Consider the following 23,696-nt stretch of genomic DNA (forward strand, 5'->3'; position numbering starts at 1 on the left):
AAATGCTGAAGACGTTCATGGCCACTTAAAGAGACTGTCAACGGTTCCTGCCTCACCTCCTCTTTGCTTATAGGGAGGTGCCGCAGGAATCTACGGGATTCTCGCCCTTCGAGCTGCTATACGGGAGGAGAGTGAGGGGACCCCTAGATCTAAATAAGGAGCAAGGACCCTGGTGGTACAGTATGTGCTGGAATTGAGGGACCGAATGGAGGAATTGATGCAGATGGTACACGAGAACCTTCATGTGGCCCAGCAGTGCCAGCAGGTATGGTATGACCGGAAGGCCCGACACCGTAGTTTTCAACTGGGACAGAAGGTTATGTACTTAAACCGGTCCGGCATGAAAAACTACAGGCTGCCTGGCAGGGACCATACCAGATTATTGGGAAGATATGTGACAATACGTACACTGTTGCCAGCTGTGAGAACGAGGATGTGAAGCGCAAATTTCACATCAACATGCTAAAGGAGTACAAAGGGAGAGAGGAAGAAGTGGCGGCCGTATGTGCCCCAGCATCTGAGGATACGGATAACTTACCTTTACCTGATCTGCTAGGGAGTAAGCAGAGAGAAAGGGCCATAGAGTTGGTACACTTGGGGGAATGGCTGGGACCACAGGAGCAGACACAGGCGATGACCCTTCTGGAAGCTAAACAGGCCACGTTCTCTCAGGAGCCCGGATACATTAGACTAGCGACCCACAGGGTAGAGACCCCAGGCCAGGCTCCATTGAGGCAAACCCCCTACCGCCTCCCCGAGGCGGTCCGGGAAGGAATGTGTAAGGAAATTAAGGAGATGCTCTGTTTGGGAGTCATTGAGCATTCGAAAAGCCTTTGGGCCTCACCGGTGGTACTAGTGCCAAAGCGGGACGGTACGACCCGCTTCTGTGTAGATTACCGAAGACTAAATAATAAGATGGTTACAGACGCCTACCCAATGCCCTGGGTAGACGAACTGCTGGACCGCATCGCTAGGGGGAAGTATCTGACTATCGACTTATGCAAGGGCTACTGGCAAATTACCCTAGCCGAGGATGCTGTTCAGAAATCCGCCTTCGTCACCCCGTTCGGCCTGTATCAATTTAGGGTCATGCCGTTCGGGATGAAGAATGCCCTAGCTACATTCCAAAGAATGGTAGATCGTCTCCTAGATGGGCTCCAGGACTTTGCATGTGCCTACATGGTGACATAGCCATTTTTAGCAACTCATGGGAAGCCTACTTAGTTCACATAGGGACCCACATAGGGACCATATTGGACAGGATCAGAGCAGCTGGTTTGACTTTGAAACCTGAGAAGTGTCACATTGGTATGGCGGAAGTTCAATATCTGAGACACAGGGTAGGTTGTGGAAGACAACGACCGGAGCCGGCTAAAATTGAGGCTGTTGTCAATTGGCCCACTCCCCGTACCAAGACACAAGTTATGGCTTTTTTAGGGACAGGCGGTTACTATAGACGCTTTGTTCCTGACTATAGCGCCCTGGCTAAACCCTTGTCAGATCTGACGAAGAAAAACTCACCCCGACAGGTGCTGTGGTCCCCGGAGTGTGAGACAGCATTCCAAACCCTGCGCAAGCTCTTATAAATGCACCTGTTCTCGCCGTCCCCGATTCTAATAAACATTTTACCGTTCACACAGATGCTTCCATGTTTGGACTGGGGGCAGTGTTAAGCCAGGTCGGAGAGGACGGAGGGGAGCACCCAGTAGCCTATCTGAGCCGGAAACTATTGCTCAGGGAGGTCAGCTATGCAGCTATTGAAAAAGAGTGCCTAGTTCTCGTCTAGGCACTGAAAAGACTGACACCTTATCTCTATGGCCGTGCATTCACCGTCATCACCGACCACAATCCCCTAGTCTGGCTCAACCGGGTTGCAGGGGATAACGCCCGTCTTCTCAGGTGCAGGTTAGCCCTACAACCATACGACTTCACTATACACTACCGGCCTGGCAAGTTGAATGGGAATGCGGATGGCCTGTCTAGGCAAATGGAGTTGGTAGCTTAAGTATCTCAGGGGCTACCCAGACAGCCCCAAGTCCACCCGAAAAGGGTCCATCTGTGTCTGCCGGAGCTGTCAGCAAGGAGGGAGCAGTGTGAAGGAAAGCCCTTTATTATGCCCTCCATCATGAACACTGTTTGACTCTTGTTCAAAGTTTTACCACAGCCAACTAAGGATGTGACACATGGGGAGGGGGGTTCGCTTATGTTGTCACTCAATTATCTCCCAGGATACTGGGGGAGGAGTTATGTGCACTGTATAAACTTGATGTGTGTGTCAATAAAGTTCAGTTTATGGTTTACCCAGCAATAGGCCTCAGCTGATGTGTGGGATGATTTCATGCCTTAAGGTAGTACGCCTGACAGGATTATTTACGATCCGGGCAGGAAAAGGGGGACCCGTGACGGTGGGAGTTGACCAGACCGTCACAGTACCCCTCAGATGCCGTGTTTATACATGTGTAAAAACTGTGTAAATTTAACACTAAAAAAATTAAGTCAAACTTCCCGCCCCATTTGTTCACGACGGGCCAGCCGCTGCCATCTTGCTTGAAGTTCTGGGGTGAAATCTTGTGTGACTCGAGATTACATCATCACGCACGGTATTTCGGCCGAGATCTTCAATCAGGATGGCGGCAGCCGGCCCGTTGTGAGCAAACGGAGGAGGTAAGTATGTTGATTTTTTTTTGTTTGTTTTTTTACACTATTTAAGGTTAAATCGATTCACTACCACGAATCACGAGGAAATTCGGCTTTACAGTGCATCAAATTTATCCTGAGATTCAGATTGAATTCCACTTCAGTGGATTCAATTTGCTCATCTCTAATGTAAATGTAATGTAAAAGTTCACTGGCCTAGGAAAAGCAGCGAGAAGGCCGTGGCTGTCACCGGTTTTATCGAGAAGGTCCTTGGCATCCGTATTTTGCAGATCTGTGGTTTGCGGACTGCAAAATACATATCGCCGTATGCAGGTATCCTTACACTGATGACCTTTCCTCAGGATAGTATACAAAAAGAGGCCACGGCAGCATCTTCAGTGAGTTCTTTATTGGACAAGCTTCACAGAACGCAGACAGCAACGTTTCAGCTACATGGTAGCCTTTATCAAGCCTAGTATAGAGTGACCATATTCACCCTTTTAAAGTGCATGTGACTCCGCCCCTACAATAGGGAGCCAATAGAGAGTGTACCCCAATTAATATCATTACCAACCATGACTGTTATATAAAGGTAATTAGCATAAAGACAATTAAAAAGCAAAACCTCACATGTGCCTACTTTAAGTGTGGGCAAACGGTAGCCGCCATCCGCGCTCATCAGGACTCACCCAGCGCGTCTCCAGAACCTCAATGCGCATGTCTATGATCTCATCCGCAATTGTCCAGGATCAGGGGAGAGCGCACTCACGCGTCATCAACCTCGATCACATGACGAACATGTGATCATCACAGGGACCTCCAGGCCACTCCTTCTCATTCATTCTTACAACCTCCGATAGATATCCGTGACCTGTGAGCGTAGAACTACGCACACAATGGGCACGGAACTACAAAGGGAGGCCATAACAGGCAACGTAATTATTATGGAGGGACCCCAAAGAATGTCCTACTCCAAATGGAGACCTCTGGCAGAGTCCCGATGTCAAGGATCGGCCCATATGCTCCACATCCATATCCTGCATGATAAAAAAAATAACCCATGTTTTTTATGTAACAGTCTAAAAACTGAATAAAAACATCTAACATCCACACATACTGAATATGATCTATCACAACACTCCATAGCAATTCCACCATTAGTACACAATTATACAACACTGTTCACATTGAACTCAATGTTGAGACCATGCGGTTGCATAGATTTTAACGCAAAGATCCATTGTAATTCCTTTTTTCTGAGAATTCGTTCCCTATCCCCACCTCTTCTGAGGGTATCCACCGAGTCTATCACCCGGAATCTGAGCTGGCTGACCGAGTGCCCACACTAAAAAAAATAAAAAAAAATGTTTACCGACCGGTTTATCAACTACCATGTAGCCGAAACGCTACTGTCTGGTTTTAACTCCCAGGAACCTCGCCGATCGCCGTGGGGTGAGCGCTGCAGCTTACTGAGCACCGCACTGTACATTGCATAGCGGCTGTCCTTGGTGATACAGCTCAGCCTAGGCCATAAGATTATTAGATCAATTCTTCAATCAGCTTTAATGGTTGCTCGTGGGGAAAATCGTAAATCATGTATATTATGGCCGGAGAATAAGGGCTCATGCACAAGACCGTATGTAATTTGCGGTCCGCAAAACATGGATCCACAAACTAAGGCCTCCTGCACACGAACGTGTGATGCCCGTTGCTGTATTGCGGACCGCATTTGCAGATCCGCAATACACGGGCGCCGTTCCGTGGGCATTCCGCATCACAGGATGCGGACCAATTCACTTCAATGGGTCTGGAGATCCGGAGTGCTTCCGTGGGGTTTCGTCCCATATTTACATTCCGCAAAAGGATAGAACGTGTCCTATCTTTTTGCGGAACAGGCGGATCGCGGACCCATTAAAGTGAATTGGTCCGCAATCCGCTGTGGCTGTCCCATGGTCGGTGCACACACGTTCGTTTGCAGGAGGCTTAAAAGGATCACATCCGTGTGACGTCCCTGTTACATCCATTTTTTTGTGGATCCATTGTAACAATGCCTGTCTTTGTCCACAAAACGAACAAGAATAGGACATGTTCTATTTTTTTGGGCGGAATGGACATGCGGACATAGAGACATGGAATGCACACTGAGTCATTTCCGGGTTTTTTCAAGTGAATGGTTCTGCACACGGACCTAACTGAAATGTCAGACTGAATTTCAAAAGAGCTCTTAGGGCAAATCTTTGACTCATTTGTAGTAAAACAATAATCGGTGGGTTACATTACAGTGGAATATGACGTTATACCAGGCATTATCCTAATGAATATATTACAGGTAGTAACATAGTACATAAGGCTGAAAATAGACACCTGTCCATCCAGTTCGGCCTGTTATCCTGCAAGTTGATCAAGAGGAAGGCAAAAAATCCTGTGAGGTAGAAGCCAATTTTCCTCACTTTAGGGGAATAAAAAATTCCTTCCCGACTCCAAACAGACAGTTAGAATAACTCCCTGGATCAGCGACCCCTCTCTAGTAGCTATAGCCTGTAATATTATTACGCTCCAGAAATACATCCAGGCCCCTCTTGAATTCCTTTATTGTACTCCCCATCACCACCTCCTCAGGCAGAGAGTTCCATAGTCTCACTGCTCTTACCGTAAAGAATCCTCTTCTATGTTTGTGTTCAAACCTTCTTTCCTCTAGATGCAGAGGATGTCCCCTCGTCACCGTCACAGTCCTGGGAATGAATAGATGATGGGATAGATCTCTGTACTGTCTCCTGATATATTTATACATAGTTATTAGATCTCCCCTCAGTCATCTTTTTTCTAAAGTGAATAGCCCTAATTTTGATAATCTTTCAGGGTACTGTAGTTGCCCCATTCCAGTTATTACCGTATTTTTCGCCCCATAAGACGCTCCTAGGTTTTTGAGGAGCAAATTAATTTAAAATGGTGGGTTTTAAATTAATGGTGGTCTGTGGATGAAACTATTATGGGGGGGGGTCTGTAGATGGCACTCTTATGGAGGATCTGTGGATGGCACTGTTATGGGGGATCTGTGGATGGCACTATTATGGGGGGGATCTGTGGATGGCACTGTTATGGGGGGATCTGTGGATGACACTACTATATATGTCAAATAGATAACAGGTCGGCACTGCTTGTTTGAAGTTGCGGTGCACGCCGTGAAAGCGCCGTGGAAGCACCGTGACCGGCCACTCAGCTTGACAAAGGGCACCGAACTGGGCCCGAAACGTTGCCATAAGCAATAAATGTCATGAGATTGTACCACTGGTAAAATAAAGATTGAATACTAAGCTACTTGCTGACTCCGGTGTGCTGTCTCCAAACCACTTATATAGGATATTATATCATAGTGACGCGTTTCAGCACCAGTGTGCTTTCATCAGACCGTTTTGAGGGCTGGTCTGAGGTCTAATGGGGAGCCTTCTACGGGAGCCGAGGAGATCCAGCCTCAGGCCCGGTCTCCTAGGCAACCTGTTAGTGTATTACTCTGTGTAATACACTAAGAGGCAATGCATTACAATACAGATGTATTGTAATGCATTGCAGAGGGGATCAGATCAACAAAAGTGAACATCAGAAATAAAGAAAAAAAAGTAAAAAAAAAACATTTTTGTCACCTTGCATCACAAAAAGTGCAACACCAAGTGATCAAAAAGGCGTATGCCCCCCAAAATAGTACCAATCTAACCATCACCTCATCTTGCAAAAAATAGCCCCTACCTAGGCCAATCACCCCAAAAAAAAAAAAATATATATATATATATATATATATATATATATGGCTCAGAATATGGAGACACTAAAACATTTTTTTTTTTTGTTTCAAAAATGCTGGTATTGTGTAAAACTTAAGTAAATAAAAATAAAAAAGTATACATATTAGGTAGTGTAATAGCGAGCGATCAAACAGTCATACGCACCCCGAAATAGTGCCAAACTGTAATTTCATCCCGCAAAAATCATACCCTACTCAAGATAATCGCCCAAAAAATGAAAAAAACTATGGCTCTTAGGCTATGGAGACACTAAAACATGATTTTTTTTGGTTCAAAAATGAAATCATTGTGTAAAACTTACATAAATAAATAAACAGTATACATATTGGGTATCGCCGCGTCCGTATTAACCTGCTCTATAAAAATATCACATGACCTAACCCCTCATGTGAATACCGTTAAAAAAAAAAAAGTGTCAAAAAATAAATAAAACTATGGCTTTCAGAACGTGGAGACACTAAAGAATCATTAAAAAAAATGCTTTGTTATGTAAAACTGAAACAAATAACCAAACAAAGTTGTCATATTAGGTATTGTCGCGTCCGTGACAACCTGCTCTATAAAAATACCACATGATCTAACCGGTCAGATGAATGTTGTAAATAACAACAAAAAAAAAACTGTGCCAAAACAGCTATTTCTTGTTATCTTGCCTCACAAAAAGTGTAATATAGAGAAACCAAAAATCATATGTACCCTAAACTAGTACCAACAAAACTGCCACCCTATCCCGTAGTTTCCAAAATGGGGTCACTTTTATGGAGTTTCTACTCTAGGGGTGCATCAGGGGGGCTTCAAATGGGACATGGTGTCCAAAAAAAACAGTCCAGCAAAATCTGCCTTCCAAAAACTGTATGGTGTTCCTTTCCTTCTGCGCCCTGCTGTGTGGCCGTACAGTAGTTTACGACCACATATAGGGGTGTTTCTGTAAACTACAGAATCAGGGCCATAAATAATGAGTTTTGTATGGCTGTTAATCCCTTGCTTTGTTACTGGAAAAAATGGATTCAAATGGAAAATCTGCAAAAAATTTGAAATTTTATCTCCATTTTCCATTAATTCTTATAGAAAACACCTAAAGGGTTAACAACGTTTGTAAAATCAGTTTTGAATACCTTGAGGGGTGTAGTTTCTAGAGTGGGATGATTTTTGGGTGGTTTCTATTATGTAAGCCTCACAAAGTGACTTCAGACCTGAACTGGTCCTTAAAAATGGGTTTTAGAAATTTTCGGAAAAATTTCAAGATTTGCTTCTAAGCCTTGTAACATCCCCAAAAAATAAGATGTCATTCACAAATTGATCCAAACATGAAGTAGACATATGGAGAATGTAAAGTTATAACTATTTTTGGAGCTATTACTATGTATTATAGAAGTAAAAAAATGGAAATTTTAAATTTTTCAATTTTTTTTTATAAATTTGGTATTTTTTAATAAATAAAAATTATTATTTTTTACTCCATTTTACCAGTGTCACAAAGTACAATATGTGACGAGAAAACAATCTCAGAATGGCCTGGATAAGTCAAAGCGTTTTAAAGTTATTCACACGTAAAAAGTGACACTGGTCAGATTTGCAAGAAATTGCCTGGTCCTTAAGGTGAAATATGGCTGTGATTAAGGTCCCTGCCTAGGCCGTGTGCAATGGGGCGGCCTCCTCACGGTCAGGGCAGTCAGCTGCACATGGTATGGACCCATTAATTCTTGGCTCCAAATTTTTTCCAACATTTCTCTTCACCACCGCTCAGTCCTCTGGCCACAGTCTGTGACTGTCACCATCTCTGGATCACTAGGCCGCGCTCCTGCTGCCGACAAAGATAACAAAGCGTCGGGTGAGCTGCGGGGGTATTAGGGACAGTTTGTGCCTGCAGCTCACACTCAGACAGCACAGAACTGCGCTCCCAAGCGCATAATAATGACCTGGATATAACATACACATCTACTCCGTGTATATCACACAGAGACAGCTCTGCTACATACACTCTGTAACTACACACCTATTATAGCAGAGTGTGGTCATGTGACCCCCTGTCTTCTCCTACACTTGGTCACATGGTCATGACATCATCACAGGTCCTTTACCTCCTTCAGTAGCACAGCCTGGAGTCTGACTCCTCCCACACATGGTCACATGGCCATGACATCATGAAAGGTCCTTTACCTCCTTCAGCAGCACAGCCTGACTCCTCCCACACATGATCACGACATTATCACAGGTCCTTTACCTCCTCCAGCAGCACAGCCTGGAGTCTGACTCCTCCCACACATGGTCATGACATCATGAAAGGTCCTTTACCTCCTCCAGCAGCACAGCCTGGAGTCTGACTCCTCCCACAGATGGTCACATGGCTATGACATCATGAAAGGTCCTTTACCTCCTCCAGTTGCACAGCTTGGAGCCTGACTCCTCCCACAAATGGTCATGACATCATCACAGGTCCTTTACCTCCTCCAGCAGCACAGCCTGACTCCTCCCACACATGGTCACATGGACATGACATCATGAAAGGTCCTTTAGCCCACTAGTCTCCCCATCCATGTAGTGCCCAGCGGTGCAGGAGGAGGTCTGTGGCCAGTCACCGCCATCGTCTGTCAGGTAAGGATTGTATAACATGTCCCTGGAGACTCCTCGGTCAGTGAGGACAGAATCCGCCTTCTGAGGACTGGAGGAAGTTTGTCCTGGACGGTGACCCGTAGTTTCCAGCTACAGCGCTGTTTTTTCTCAACTCCCTGAGCAGAGGCTGGAGTTAACCCTTTCAGAACCAAACCAATTTGGTTGGTTACATTGTTGTTTTTTCTTCCCTGTCTTCCAGAAGCCAGAGCTGTTTTACTTTCCAGTTTTCAGCGCTATACAGGTATTTTGGGGAAACGAGAGTTCTTTTTTTTTTGGGGGGGTGGAGGGGGGGCAGAAGCAGAGAGGGGGCACTAATGAGGGCATTACTCTTACCGAGGGGCACTAATGGGGGCATTACTCTTACCCGGGGCACTAATGGGGGCATTACTCTTACCGGGGGCACTAATGGGGGCATTACTCTTACCGGGGGCACTAATGGGGGCATTACTCTTACCAGGGGGCATTACTATTGGAGACATTACTCTTACCAGGGGGCACTAATGGTGACATTACTCTTACCGGGGGCACTAATGTGGGAATTACTCTTACTGGGGGGGCACTAATGGGGGCATTATTCTTACCGGGGGCACTAATGGGGGAATTGCTCTTACTGGGGGGCCCTAATGGGGGCATTATTCTTACCGGGGGCACAATTGGAGGAATTACTCTTACCGGGGGGCACTAATGGGGGCATTATTCTTACCGGGGGGCATTATTCTTACCGGGGGGCACTAATGGGGGCATTATTTTTCCTAGGGGCACTAATGGCGACATTACTCTTACTGGGAGCACTAATGGCGACATTAATATTATTTCGAGTGACTTAACACCCAATGTTAAGCCATGCCCCCACAACAACACCCCCTTTGGGATGTGGCTAAACTTGGCCGGTATTTTTCTTGTTTGTCTGCTCTCATGACCGTCCTCACATGGGCACAACTTCTATATGACACCGTTCATCTTCATGTAAAATACAATCTCACTATGGCAGAGCAGATGTCCCAAGGCGGTGATTGTGACCCAGACAGCGGGTCATGGTGCTCGCGATCTAGTGTCAGACAAGTCCACGCATCCCTGCAGCGTACACCGTCTACACCTAGAGCTGATGTTTCCAGAGCTGAAGACTGAATAAAATACAGCTAAGCTCCTCTTATTATTTTGATATTATTCTTGCTACTTGTCAGTGCCTGTCACATGTACAGTACAGACCAAAAGTTTGGACACACCTTCTCATTCAAAGAGTTTTCTTTATTTTCATGACTATGAAAATTGTAGATTAACACTGAAGGCATCAAAACTATGAATGAACACATGTGGAATTATATACATAACAAAAAAGTGTGAAACAACTGAAAATATGATATATTCTAGGTTCTTCAAAGTAGCCACCTTTTGCTTTGATTACTGCTTTGCACACTCTTGGCATTCTCCTGATGAGCTTCAAGAGGTAGTCACCTGAAATGGGTTTCACTTCACAGGTGTGCCCTGTCAGGTTTAATAAGTGGGATTTCTTGCCTTATAAATGGGGTTGGGACCATCAGTTGCCTTGTAGAGAAGTCAGGTGGATACACAGCTGATAGTCCTACTGAATAGACTGTTAGAATTTGTATTATGGCAAGAAAAAAGCAGCTAAGTAAAGAAAAACAAGTGGCCACCATTACTTTAAGAAATGAAGGTCAGTCAGTCCGAAAAATTGGGAAAACTTTGAAAGTGTCCCCAAGTGCAGTCACAAAAACCATCAAGCACTACAAAGAAACTGGCTCACATGCGGACCACCCCAGGAAAGGAAGACCAAGAGTCACCTCTGCTGCGGAGAATAAGTTCATCCGAGTCACCAGCCTCAGAAATCGCAGGTTAACAGCAGCTCAAATTAGAGACCAGGTCAATGCCACACAGAGTTCTAGCAGCAGACACATCTCTAGAACAACTGTTAGGAGGAGACTGTGTGAATCAGGCCTTCATGGTAGAATATCTGCTAGGACAGGCAACAAGCAGAAGAGACTTGTTTGGGCTAAAGAACACAAGGATTGGACATTAGACCAGTGGAAATCTGTGCTTTGGTCTGATGAGTCCAAATTTGAGATCTTTGGTTCCAACCACCGTGTCTTTGTGCGACGCAGAAAAGGTGAACGGATGGACTCTACATGCCTGGTTCCCACCGTGAAGCATGGAGGAGGAGGTGTGATGGTGTGGGGGTGCTTTGCTGATGACACTGTTGGGGATTTATTCAAAATTGAAGGCATACTGAACCAGCATGGCTACCACAGCATCTTGCAGCGGCATGCTATTCCATCCGGTTTGCGTTTAGTTGGACCATCATTTATTTTTCAACAGGACAATGGCCCCAAACACACCTCCAGGCTGTGTAAGGGCTATTTGACCATGAAGGAGAGTGATGGGGTGCTGCGCCAGATGACCTGGCCTCCACAGTCACAGTCATCAAGAGAATGCCAAGAGTGTGCAAAGCAGTAATCAAAGCAAAAGGTGGCTACTTTGAAGAACCTAGAATATGACATATTTTCAGTTGTTTCACACTTTTTTGTTATGTATATAATTTCACATGTGTTAATTCATAGTTTTGATGTCATGAAAATAAAGAAAACGCTTTGAATGAGAAGGTGTGTCCAAACTTTTGGTCTGTACTGTACATCCATATAGGACTGTATGTAGGGGGGCTGAAGGGAGGGGGAATGTCAATTAGACACGTAATGGTTTCCTTTTATTAATAGCAACCTGTTAACATTATCTAGGCCTACATATTATATATTTTAATTACTTGGCTAAAAATACTTTTCAAAAATGCTAAGAGGAATATTATTACTCTTCCATAAAAAATGTAGTGTGACCTCTGTTGCTCGCAATTTCTGAATTCTATAGTATTTTTTTGTATGAAGAACCAGACAGCTTTTTTTTTTTTTTGTAAAGAAGTTTCTACAGTTCATCGGCTTATTGCCAGCCCCCCAACTGCATACATTCAGCTGCAAACGCTAAGCAATTGCTCATTTTCTTTCCTACAAACCATACTGTGCATTATTAGTGGATGTTACTGTGCTGCAGTAACAACATTCATATACCATTTGAGCGTAAATCCATTACATTAAGATTATTGTGTATTATTACCGCCAGACGCGGACATTTGTACCAGGTGTCTGCTCTTTAACCACTTAAGGACACAGCCTTATTTCACCTTAACCCCTTCCCGACCGCAAACTGTATATATACGTGATAGCTGCACATACCCCGTGCAGCTACCACGTATATAAACGTTCTGGCAGTCAGAGTGGCCCCTTGCCGGCAATCGATCCGATTGGTTAGTCTGTGCAGACTAACCAATCGGATCGCGGCAGTGAAAAAATGCCGGTTTCAGGCTCTGATCTGCGCTCTGCAGATCAGAGCCTGAAAGCAGATAGAGTTCCTCATGCCCCCCGATCTGTGCCCCTCCAAGCCCTTGGTGCCCATCTTCCCCCCCCCCCCCCCCCGATCTGTGCCCCTCTCCTGCCTCCTGCGCTCATCTCCTGCCCTGATGCGATCCGCCCCCTCTCCTCCCCATGCATTCATTTTCTAGCCGCCCCTCCTGCCCCAGCCTCCCTCAATATTGTCGGCAGTACCCCCCGCCCCCCCCCCCCCTTTCCAGCGCTGCCCCTGATCCCCCTTCTGTGTGTGATAGCGGCGGTTCCATTACTGAGCCGCAGCCATCAGCAGAGAGTGTCAGCTCTATGCTAACACTCTCCTGTAACCCCATAGATGCCGCGGCATCCATGGGGCTAACAGAGGGAGGGAGCTCCCTCTCTCCACCATTGGGGCTGCAACGCTGTGATTGCAGCACCCGATGGTTGCCATTGCAAAGGCGTCCAGTGCTGCCACCTACAGGCAATCTGGAAGTATTATACTTTGGAATGCAAGAGCAGTGCAAAGTATAGTACAACTATCAGCCCCACTGGATCTTCAAGATCCAAGAGGGAACTGATTAAAAAAAAGTGAAAATAATAAAAGTAAAAATAAATAAATAAAAATGTAAATTAAAAAAAGAAATTTCCTTTTCCTATAAAAAAAAATTAAAAAAAAATACACATATTAGGTGTCACGGCGTCCGTAACGACCGTCTCTATAAATATATCACATGATAGACCCCGTCCGATAAACGCCATAAAAATAAAATTAAAAAAACAGTGCCAAAAAGCTATTTTTGGCACCTTACATCACAAAAAGTGCAACAGCAAGCGATCAAAAAGGCTTATGACCCCCAAAATAGTACCAATCAAACCGTCACCTCGTCCTGCAAAAAATGATACCCTATTTAAGACAATCGCCCAAAAAATTAAAAAGCTATGGCTCTCAGACTATAGAGACACTAAAACATAGTTTTTTTGGTTTCAGAAATGCTATTATTGTGTAAAACTTAAATAAATAAGAAAAAGTATACATATTAGGTATTGCCACGTCCATAACGATCCTCTCTATAAAACTATCACATGACCTAACCCCTCAGATGAACGCTGTAAAAATAAATAAATTAAAACTGTTCCAAAAACAGACAATTTTTAGGTCACCTTGCCCCATAAAGTGTAATAATGAATGATCAAAATATCCTGCGTGCCCAAAAATGGTACCAATAAAAACCTCAACACTTTCTGCAAAAAACGAGCCCCTGCACAAGACGATCGGCAGAAAAATAAAAAACATATGGCGTTCAGAAAAACAATCCAGCACAATCTGCCTCCAAAAAAACGTATGGCATTCCTTTTCTTCTGCGCCCTGCCATGTGCCCGTACAGCAGTTTACGACCACATATGGGGTGTTTATGTAAACCGCGGAATCAGGGTAATAAATATTGAGTTTTGTTTGGCTGTTAACTCTCAATGTGTTAATGAAAATTTTTTATAAAATGGAAAATCTGCCAAAAAAGTGAAAATTTTTAAATTTCATCTCCATTTTCCTTTAATTATTGTGGAACGCTTAAAGGGTTAACAAAGTTTGTAAAATCAGTTTTGAGTAACTTGAGGGGTGTAGTTTCTACAATGGGGTCATTTATGGGGGTTTCCACTATGTAGGCCCTACAAAGTGACTTCCGACCTGAACTGGTCCTTAAAAAGTGGGTTTTGGAAATTTTCTTAAAAATTGTAAGAATTGCTTCTAAACTTCTAAGCCTTCTAACGTCCTAAAAAAATTAAATGACATTTCCAAAATGATGCCAACATAAAGTAGACATATGGGGAATGTTAAGTAATAAATATTTTATTAGGTATCACTTTCTGTTTTTAGAAGCAGAGAAATTGAAATTTGGAAAATTGTGGTTTAAGGTGAAATATATTGACTCAAATATATGACTATCATGAAGTACAATGTGTCACGAGAAAAGTGTTCCAAAGCTATTACCACATAAGGTGACACATGTCAGATTTGTAAATTTTGACCTGGACACTGGGGCATCAATGACCCTTGGTCATGAAAGGGTTAAGGACCAGGCCATTTTTTGCAAATCTGACCAGTGTCACTTTAAGTGCTGATAACTTTAAAACGCTTTGACTTACCCAAGCCATTCTGAGATTGTTTTTTCGTCACATATGGTACTTCATGACACTGGTAAAATGAAGTCACATTTTTTATTTATAAAAAAAATACCAAATTTACCAATTTTTTTTTTTAAATTGCAAATTTCCAAGTTTCAATTTCTCTACTTCTATAATACATAGTAATACCTACAAAAATAGTTATTATTTTACATTCCCCATATATCTACTTCATGTTTGGATCAATTTTATTTTTGGGGGACGTTACAAGGCTTAGAAGTTTAGACGCAAATCTTTAAATTTTTCAGAAATTTTTAAAAACCCACTTTTTAGGGACCAGTTCAGGTCTGAAGTCACTTTGCGAGGCTTACATAATAGAAACCAACCAAATGACCCCATTCTAGAAACTACACCCCTCAAGGTATTCAAAACTGATTTTACAAATGTTGTTAACCCTTTAGGTGTTCCACAAGAGTTAATGGCAAATGGTGATAAAATTACAGAATTTAGATTTTTGGGCAAATTTTCCATTTTAATCCATTTTACTAGTAACAAATCAAGGGTTAACAGCCAAACAAAATGCTATATTTATTGCCTCGATTCTGTAGTTTGCAGAAACACCCCATATGTGGCCGTAAACTACTGTACGGGCACACAGTAGGGCGTAGACGAAAGGTGCGCCGTATGGTTTTTGGAAGGCAGATTTTGCTGGACTGTTTTTTTTGGACACCATGTCCCATTTAAAGCCCCCCTGAAGCACCCCTAGAGTAGAAACTCCATAAAAGTGACCCCATCTAAGAAACTACACCCCTCGAGGTATTTTACCATTTTTTTTAACCCTTTAGGTTTAGCACAAGATATAATGGAAAATAGAGATACAATTTCAAAATTTCACTTTTTTCGCAGATTTTCCATTTTAATATTTTTTTTTCCAGTTACAAAGCAAGGGTTAACAGCCAATCAAAACTCATTATTTATGGCCCTGATTCTGTAGTTTACAGAAACACCCCATATGTGGTCGTAAACTGCTGTACGGGCACACGGCACGGCGCAGAAGGAAAGGAATGCCATACAGTTTTTGGAAGGCAGATTTTGCTAGACTTTTTTTTTTTTTTTTACATCATGTCCCATTTGAAGCCCCCCTGATGCATCCCTAGAGTAGAAACTCAAAAAAAGTGACCCCATTTTAGAAACTACGGGATAGGGTGGAAGTTTTGTTGGTACTAGTTTAGGGTACACATGATTTTTGGTTGCTCTAGATTACACTTTTTGTGAGGCAAGGTAACAAGAAATAGCTGTTTTGGCACCGTTTTTTATTTTTTATTTTTTTTTATTTACAACATTCATCTAACAGGTTAGATCATGTGGTATTTTTATAGAGCAGGTTGTCACTGACGCGGCGATACCTAATATGTGTACAATTCTTTTTAATTATGTAAGTTTTACACAATGATTTCATTTTTGAAACAAAAAAAATCATGTTTTAGTGTCTCCATAGTCTGAGAGCCATAGTTTTATCAGTTTTTGGGCGATTATCTTAGTTAGGGTCTAATTTTTTGTGGGATGAGATGACGGTTTGATTGGCACTATTTTGGGGGTGCTTATGACTTTTTGATCGCTTGCTATTACACTTTTTGTGACGTAAGATGACAAAAAATGGCTTTTTTTACACCATTCTTATTTTTATTTTTTTACGGTGCTCACCTGAGGGGTTAGGTCATGTGATATATTTATAGACCAGGTTGTCACAGACGCGGCGATACCTAATATGTATACTTTTTTTTTTATTTATGTAAGTTTTACACAATGATTTCATTTTTCAAACAAAAAAGATCATGTTTTAGTGTTTCCATAGTCTAAGAGCCATAGTTTTTTCAGTTTTTGGACAATTATCTTGGGTAGGGTATGATTTTTGCGGGATGAGATGACTGTTTGATTGGTACTATTTTCACGTATATGCGACTTTTTGATCACTTTTATTACCTTTTTTGGGAAGTAAGGTGGGCAAAATTAAAATTTCCTCATAGTTTTTATTTTTTTGATTTTTATGGCGTTCCCCGCGCGGGGAAAGTAACATGACCGTTTTATAGATCAGGTCGTTACAGATGTGGTGATACCTAATATGTGTAGTGTATTTTATTTTTTTAATTTCTATTCAGTGATAAATGTGTTTTTTTTTATCTTTACTTTTTTCACTTTTTTTTTTTACATTTTGTTTTGACCCAGACCCACTTGGTTCTTAAAGATCCAGTGGGTCTGATGTCTGTATAATACAGGAGTATGAAATCAGACAACTGATAACATGTAGAACACAAGGAGTTATCTATATAGCCTCCTGCCCATGCCCAAAACTGTATGTGGGTAAAACCATACAAGAGCTGAGACGCCGGATTTCTGGCCATCTAAGTACTATTGAAACAGATAAAGATACCCCTCTGGCAAGACACGTTAAATATATACATGGGAACCAGAGTTCTATATTAAGATTCTGGGGAATAGAAAAAGTATCCATGGGACCAAGAGGAGGGAATCTAGACAAAAAATTGTTACAATCTGAAGCCCGGTGGATTGATAGATTAAACACCATGAGTCCTTATGGACTGAATGAAGGCTTTTCATTCGCAGCATTCATTTAGCATAAATTCATATATATATAAAAAGGAAACCTAATATACTTTGGTATATATATATATATATCTATTTAAATAAACTAAAATATAAGGAATAAAAGGAAGCATTTTAGAAAGGAATAATGACCAATTGCCATCCAGTCTGTTGTCATACACAGGATTGCCAGTAATTAATCAATTCATGTAAAAAATATATATTAAACAAGCCTGGTGTAGGACTGTGATCACATGTGTCTGAGTTGGGACTGTGACCCTCATATATCTATTAAATAGTATGCTAGTATGTCCCTTCAAATAGAGTAGGCGAATCTTACTTTGTAGAATAATAAATTCAATAGAAATCGCATGCGCACTGAGATCGTGACTCTGAGACTGTGGACCTCGTATGTTTATCAAACAGCATGTTAGTATGTTCCTATAATTTGAGTGGGCGAATTTCCCTTGTAGAATACTAAATTCAATAGAAAAGACTGTGATTAGGATTTTCTGTAGATTTGTCAACTAAGTGTGTTGGCATGCGCAGTAGGGGTAAATTGTGAGTGAGATGTGGAGATCGGAGCGCATGCACCCAAACTTAGTATCTGGAGGGAAGCGACGTGGAGGAGTGGGCGCATGCGTCGGGACTTAGCATCGGGACGGAGAAATCACCCCTGTCAGTTACTCACCGGAACCTGAAAAGGTAGGTGGAATGATTTTGCAAGCCCACACCCAGGAATATACGCGTCATAAACATTGACGAATCCGCTTCTGACAGACAACGGATTGCAATTGGCCAGACTATATGACTATCGACCGATCGCCTGCAACTCATTGGCAATAAGGGATAGGAAAGAACCCACATGATATATAAAGGCCGATTTGCAGAGCGATCGTGTTGATAGTAGCTCCATAGCCCCTGAAGACGCCACATCCGTGGTGAAACATGTCGGGGGAGCTGCAAGTCTAGGTTTTAGATCAGTGTAGTGTGTTTGGTGATCGGCCCCTGGTGCGCTGCAGACACTGGGTTAAACCGATTATAACAGTTTACTCGTTCCTAAAGAGGAATTTAGGGATAGAGTTACATGTACTCTATTCACTCCGGTGTAGGGCTGACAGAAAGCAACATCTTGTCACAATCCTAATAGACCGGAGGAGGGAAATACAATAGGATTTATTCCTCAGGACTTAGATACACTATGGGAAAAGACTGCAAATAAAAGCAGAAACCATTAATAAAATAAGTGTATACTGTCACCTTGCACCAGAACACTGTAATTTTAAATACCTTTTCTTTTCTATCTTCCCGTTCATTTTAATGAATATCTAATAAATGTTATATTTTATAATTTGACCTTAAACGGGAAACCATTAGCCGTTTGGCTATCTGAACCCTATAAATTTAAATCCCGGGTCCAAAGGGTCCCTGAAGGGAAATATAATACAGTACAGTACACTATATAGTGTATTGTACTGTATTTTACTTACACTTTGTCTGAACAGATCTATGCCTTTAGCACAGATCTGTTCAGCACCATGGACAGCATGATGCCTGAGAAGGCGTCCTGTTGCCATTGGAACCTTCCCCGTCTGCCACAACTGAGCAGAAGGGGAAGGAGGGGGGCTCCCTCCCTCGGTGAGCCTATCCTGTCTGGGGGCTGCAAAGGCACAGCAGCCTCCCGATGGGAGAGGGAGGGAGCTGCCTGACTGTTAACCTTTTCCATACAGCGGTATGGAAAGGGTTAAACGGCTGACATCACAGCACAGATGTCAGCCATTTATACCCACTGGAAACCAATGAATATTCAAGAGGAGGCGGGCAGGGGATAGCGATCCCGCACCGCCTGCAACCCCCGCCTGCATAAAATCATTCAGGGGTGCGGTGAAAAAATCTTTATTTTGGGCATTTTAAAGTTTCTGAGCCCCGCGTTCAGGGACCGCGGGGATCAGAAACTGCAGAAAGCGCTGCAAACCGCAGGTCTGAACTGACCTGCGGTTTTCTGCAATCGCCGATATGGGGGGGGGGGGTCGCGCGTTTTAAACTCATGACGTACCGTTACGTCATAGGTTTTTAAGGACTCGGGAAACAGCAGACACCCGGCAGCCGCGGAGCCCGCTGGCTTGTGCATTTTTTAATGCCAAGATAAATTTACTGTCAGCGGTCGGGAAAAGGTTAACTTCCAAGCCTTCACACTGAGATTAGGCCACCAAGTGGGAAGAATCTGATTAGACAGAGTGACCTGAATTATAGCGATTCGGGAACAAACGGCCAAATCTAATTTTTCAGAACTCATCTCTAATGTTTATGCTTTTTATTTTTATTTTTTTTATCATGTATGTTTTATCTCTAATCATGCTATTGTTTCTGATTTAAACACATTAGTAATATGTTTCAATCATGACGTTTCACTTCTGTATTTATTCTCCTGTTGGTCCTTTTTGCTTTTAAATTTTAAGCACTGATAGGCCGAAAAATGTAGGTCGGACAGAGCCTGATTTTATGGAATATTTGATGTCTGTTCAGTAAAGCTTCAACATGTTAGAAGATTTTTTTTTTTCTCCTTTTTTGTTTTTTCGTACCACATTATTATCAAGGACAAAAAGGATGAGATTGGATGGCTCACTTCTCTTCTCAGTCACAGCAGGATGACATGGAGGTCACCTCTGAGTCTGACACCGTATCTTGGAGCCAGGTGTGATAGCGTTCCTCCTGTTCCTTCTACTATTGATTACTGGTGTGAGAAGCATCAGCATTTATACTGCCACGAAGATGAGGTTCAGGCGGAGCTGGGGCTACCCCATGTTGGTGGTAGTAGTAGTAGTAGTAGTAACACTTGTAGAGAGAAGGGAATTGGGAGGGGAGTCAAGGAACTCAGGAGGACATATCACAGTCTGATAAGTGGTGGAGACAGTGAGGACTATGATGATGATGATTATGTGCTGGAAAGGAGCTGGGAGTCAGATTGGGGTGATGAAGAGGACACATCAGATGAGGAGGGTGGTGGCCACAGCGGCAATAAGGAGCAATGTACAGCCCAAAAAAAAGACCTGGCAGTCACAGATCTGCTTGTATTGTGGTCAGCTCAGGAACTGGTGATACTGTTGATTCTATGAAAAAAATACAATGCAGCAGCACTCTGCAAACCAAATAAAGTACAATAATGCCATAGTAAAAAAAAAAATTCTGGTGCTAATGCTACGCTTATTTTGCAAATTTGAGATTCTTGGCAAATACATTTTGTACAAAATTATTTGGGCCCGTCTGCCAAACGTCAAATCCTACCTGTTATGCGCCATAACGGCCTCCATAAAATTCAGGGAGTGCAGGTTCCACATGCATGCTGGGTCCACTCTGCTTTTTAGCATTTTTGTGCCAAAATGGCCTCCATTTAATCGAGGGAATGCAGGTACCAACATGCATGCCGAGCCCACTCTATACCTCTCCTGGTGCCAAAAGGCTTCCAGTGAGTGAGGGAGAGCAGGCTACAGCTTTATACTTACACTAATTAAAATCAGTGTTGTTGCATTGTATTTTTTTCTTTGTATCTCTAGCCATAGCAACGTGCCCCTGTGCATTGGGATGTGCTGACTGACCCCCTTTTTCTTTGCAGTTTGTACTGGAGTTGTGGCTGACTCCAGTTAGTCGTGCACTCCTGACCAGCCTGTCTGCCCCATAGGCTGATTTTAATTAGTGCAAATATAAAGCTGTAGCCTACTCTCACCGCTCTCATTAGAAGCCTTTTGGCACCAGGAGAGGTATAGAGTGGACTCTCATTGCATTCATTGGAAGCCATCTGGCACCAGGAGAGGGAGGGAGGGTGCACTGCACCATAAATGATAATATAATTAACATTTAATACAGCAGCCGGGTGCGGCACCTAAGGGGTTAACTGCCGCTAATCGCAACTCCCCGCCAGCACCCGCCTCCTGGATTTGTATTAAACATTTACTTTCAATGGTGGCGCAGTGGGCTCAGCATGCATGTTGGTACCTGCTAGGGTTGTTTCGGGTATCAAATTTTTCGATACTAGGCTTTGCTATTGTGCAGTCTAGTATCAGAGAACAAGGAGCGCACTGCGGAGAGATGAGGAGAGAGGGGCGGGTGCACCGCGCCACCAATAAAAGTAAAAGTTTAATACAAATCCAGGAGGCGGGTGCTGGCGGGGAACTGTGATTAGTGGCAGTTAACCCCTCAGGTGCCGCACCCGCCTCCTGTATTAAATGTTAATTATATTATCATTGGTTGCGCAGTGCGTCCTCCCTCCATCCTCCCCGGTATTAAAATCATTGGTGGCGCAGTGCGACCCCTCCCCTCAACTCCCCCCCTAGTATTAAAATCATTGGCGGCAGTGGCCACAGGGTCCCCTCCCCTCCTCATTGGAGTGTGATCCTGGGGCTCCGATCGGTTACCATGGCAGCCAGGACGCTACTGATGCCCTGGTTGCCATAGTAAGCTCCCTGCTGCCGTGTGCACAAAGCACAGGGCAGCAGGGAGAGTGTGAAGTCCTAGTCACCCTAATAGAGATCTATCAGGGTGAATGGGACAAGGGATTAAAAGATCCCAGGTTTTGGCCCCTAAGGGGGAAAATAGTTATTAAATAAAAAGTAAAAAAATAAAAATGTTAAAAAAAACATCTAAATATTAAGTATAAATCACCCCCTTTCCCAATTTTACATATAAAATATATAAACAATAAATAAACATATTACATATTGCCACGTCTGAAAAGTACAAACTATTAAAACATTTAAAAAATGTCCTATGCGGTAAGTGCCGTAACACGATTCCATATAGATTTTTTTGATGTTCCATAAAATGCGGAATGCACGCGTTTTTTTTTGGTGTTTTATTTTTTTCGGGTGGTATCGATTGGTATCGAAACCGAATCAAAATGTTGGTATCGAAACAACCCTAGTACCTGCATTCCCTGAATTTAATGGAGGCCATTTTGGCACCAAAGATGATAAAAAGCAGAGTGGAACCTGCACTCCCTGGACTTTATGGTAGCCGTTATGGCACATAACAGGTAGAATTTAGTGTTGGGTTCCCGTCTTACAGAGATCGTCTTGACGTGTTGCAGACTGCCCCAAATAATTTTGTACAAAATGTATTTGCCAATAATCTCAAATTTACAAAATAAGCATAGCATTAGCACCAGAATATTTTCTATTACTATGGCATTATTGTACTTTGGTTTGCAGAGTGCTGCTTCATTGTATTTTTTTCTTTGTGTCTCTAGCCATGGCAGCGCGCACCTGCGCATTGGGATGTGCTGACTGACCCCCTTTTTCTTTACTGTTGATTCTGTGGGCGCAGGCTCAAAATGTGCCAGACTTATGTCAAGCTCGGTTCCCACTAGCTCTGTGCAAGTATCTCCTGTATGACGCCCTAACTCTACAAAGCCGGCACAAATTACCACAGGTCTGCAGGATTTGTCTTTGTGGAAGCCAACCTGAGTAGTAAAGGGTCCTTGTCATCGTCTTCATCGGTTACTGGTTCTCCCGCTCAGACTCCTCCTCCTCCTCCTCCTATGCACTGTCGTCAGTAATCAATGATGAAATATGTGGCCAGAAAACAACTCTACACACTCCGCAATCTAGTTGTGAGGAAGCTGACTGGCGGAGCAGATGCTGCTGTACCACTTAGTTGTGGTAAATATGATGCAGTTCTGAATTAGTTTTGAACAGTGACAATTTATCTTTTATTGGTTTTGTATACCGTATAATGTATTAACCAAAATCTACAATCAACAAAGTTAAATGTATCACAAAGAAAGAATCTCAGAATAACGTTAAGTGTAAGCATTGCTAATAATTATTACAAATAAACCTGACTATATCATTAAAGGGTTAATATTTATTTCCATATTATCTCCACTAATTGGATTTTACATGGGATTTTATAGGATTTTCCATCGTCTTGTCTTCTCTCCATTCAGGTTCCTACAATATAGGATCGGCTCAGTGGAGATCTTCTATATAAGATCCTTCTCCTCATTGACCGGTCAAGGATGGATAGGGACAGGGAGAAGATGGCAGAGAGTATAATAAATCTCACCCTAGAGATCCTCTTCCGGCTTACTGGAGAGGTGAGAGATTCTGATGATGTAACATTACATCATCTTATCTATGTTACTAACAGATGGACATGACTGGAGAGGTGAGGGACTCTGGAGATGTATGGATTGATATTTATTACTGTGTCTCTCCATAACCAGGACTACACAGTAGTGAAGAAGACCTCTAGTGAGCGCTGTCAGGCCCCTGTGTCTGAAGATTGGGGAAGAAGCCTGAGCCCAATCACAGGGCCTCCACCTCACCCCCTGATACATGAGGAAATCAATAGAGAGAAGATCCTAGAGCTCACCAACAAGATGATTGAGCTGCTGACTGGAGAGGTGACACTGCTGGGAATGCTGGGACATTATACAGGAACGCTATGAAGAAATCTGGGGGATGACTGTATCATTGTGTTGTCAGGTTCCTATAAGATGTCAGGATGTCACCATTTATTTCTCCATGGAGGAGTG

General features: G+C 43.0%; 1 long non-coding RNA gene and 1 pseudogene across 2 annotated transcripts; both read left to right on the top strand.

Annotated features, from left to right (window-relative positions):
- The window catches only part of LOC122941925, a 158,214-nt pseudogene that overhangs the window by 97,502 nt on the left and 37,016 nt on the right, over window positions 1-23,696 (top strand).
- LOC122941696 lies at window positions 8,962-23,684 on the top strand. 2 transcript variants are annotated; one of them, XR_006390482.1, is made up of 5 exons: window positions 8,969-9,032; window positions 9,250-9,291; window positions 23,106-23,255; window positions 23,385-23,564; window positions 23,647-23,684. It is a non-coding gene; the product is annotated as an uncharacterized LOC122941696 (long non-coding RNA). The 2 variants fall into 2 exon arrangements; XR_006390483.1 differs by lacking the exon at window positions 9,250-9,291 and having other exon boundaries at window positions 8,962-9,032.

This window comes from Bufo gargarizans, chromosome 6 (assembly GCF_014858855.1).
Source record: "Bufo gargarizans isolate SCDJY-AF-19 chromosome 6, ASM1485885v1, whole genome shotgun sequence".
Taxonomy (NCBI): Eukaryota; Metazoa; Chordata; class Amphibia; order Anura; family Bufonidae; genus Bufo; species Bufo gargarizans.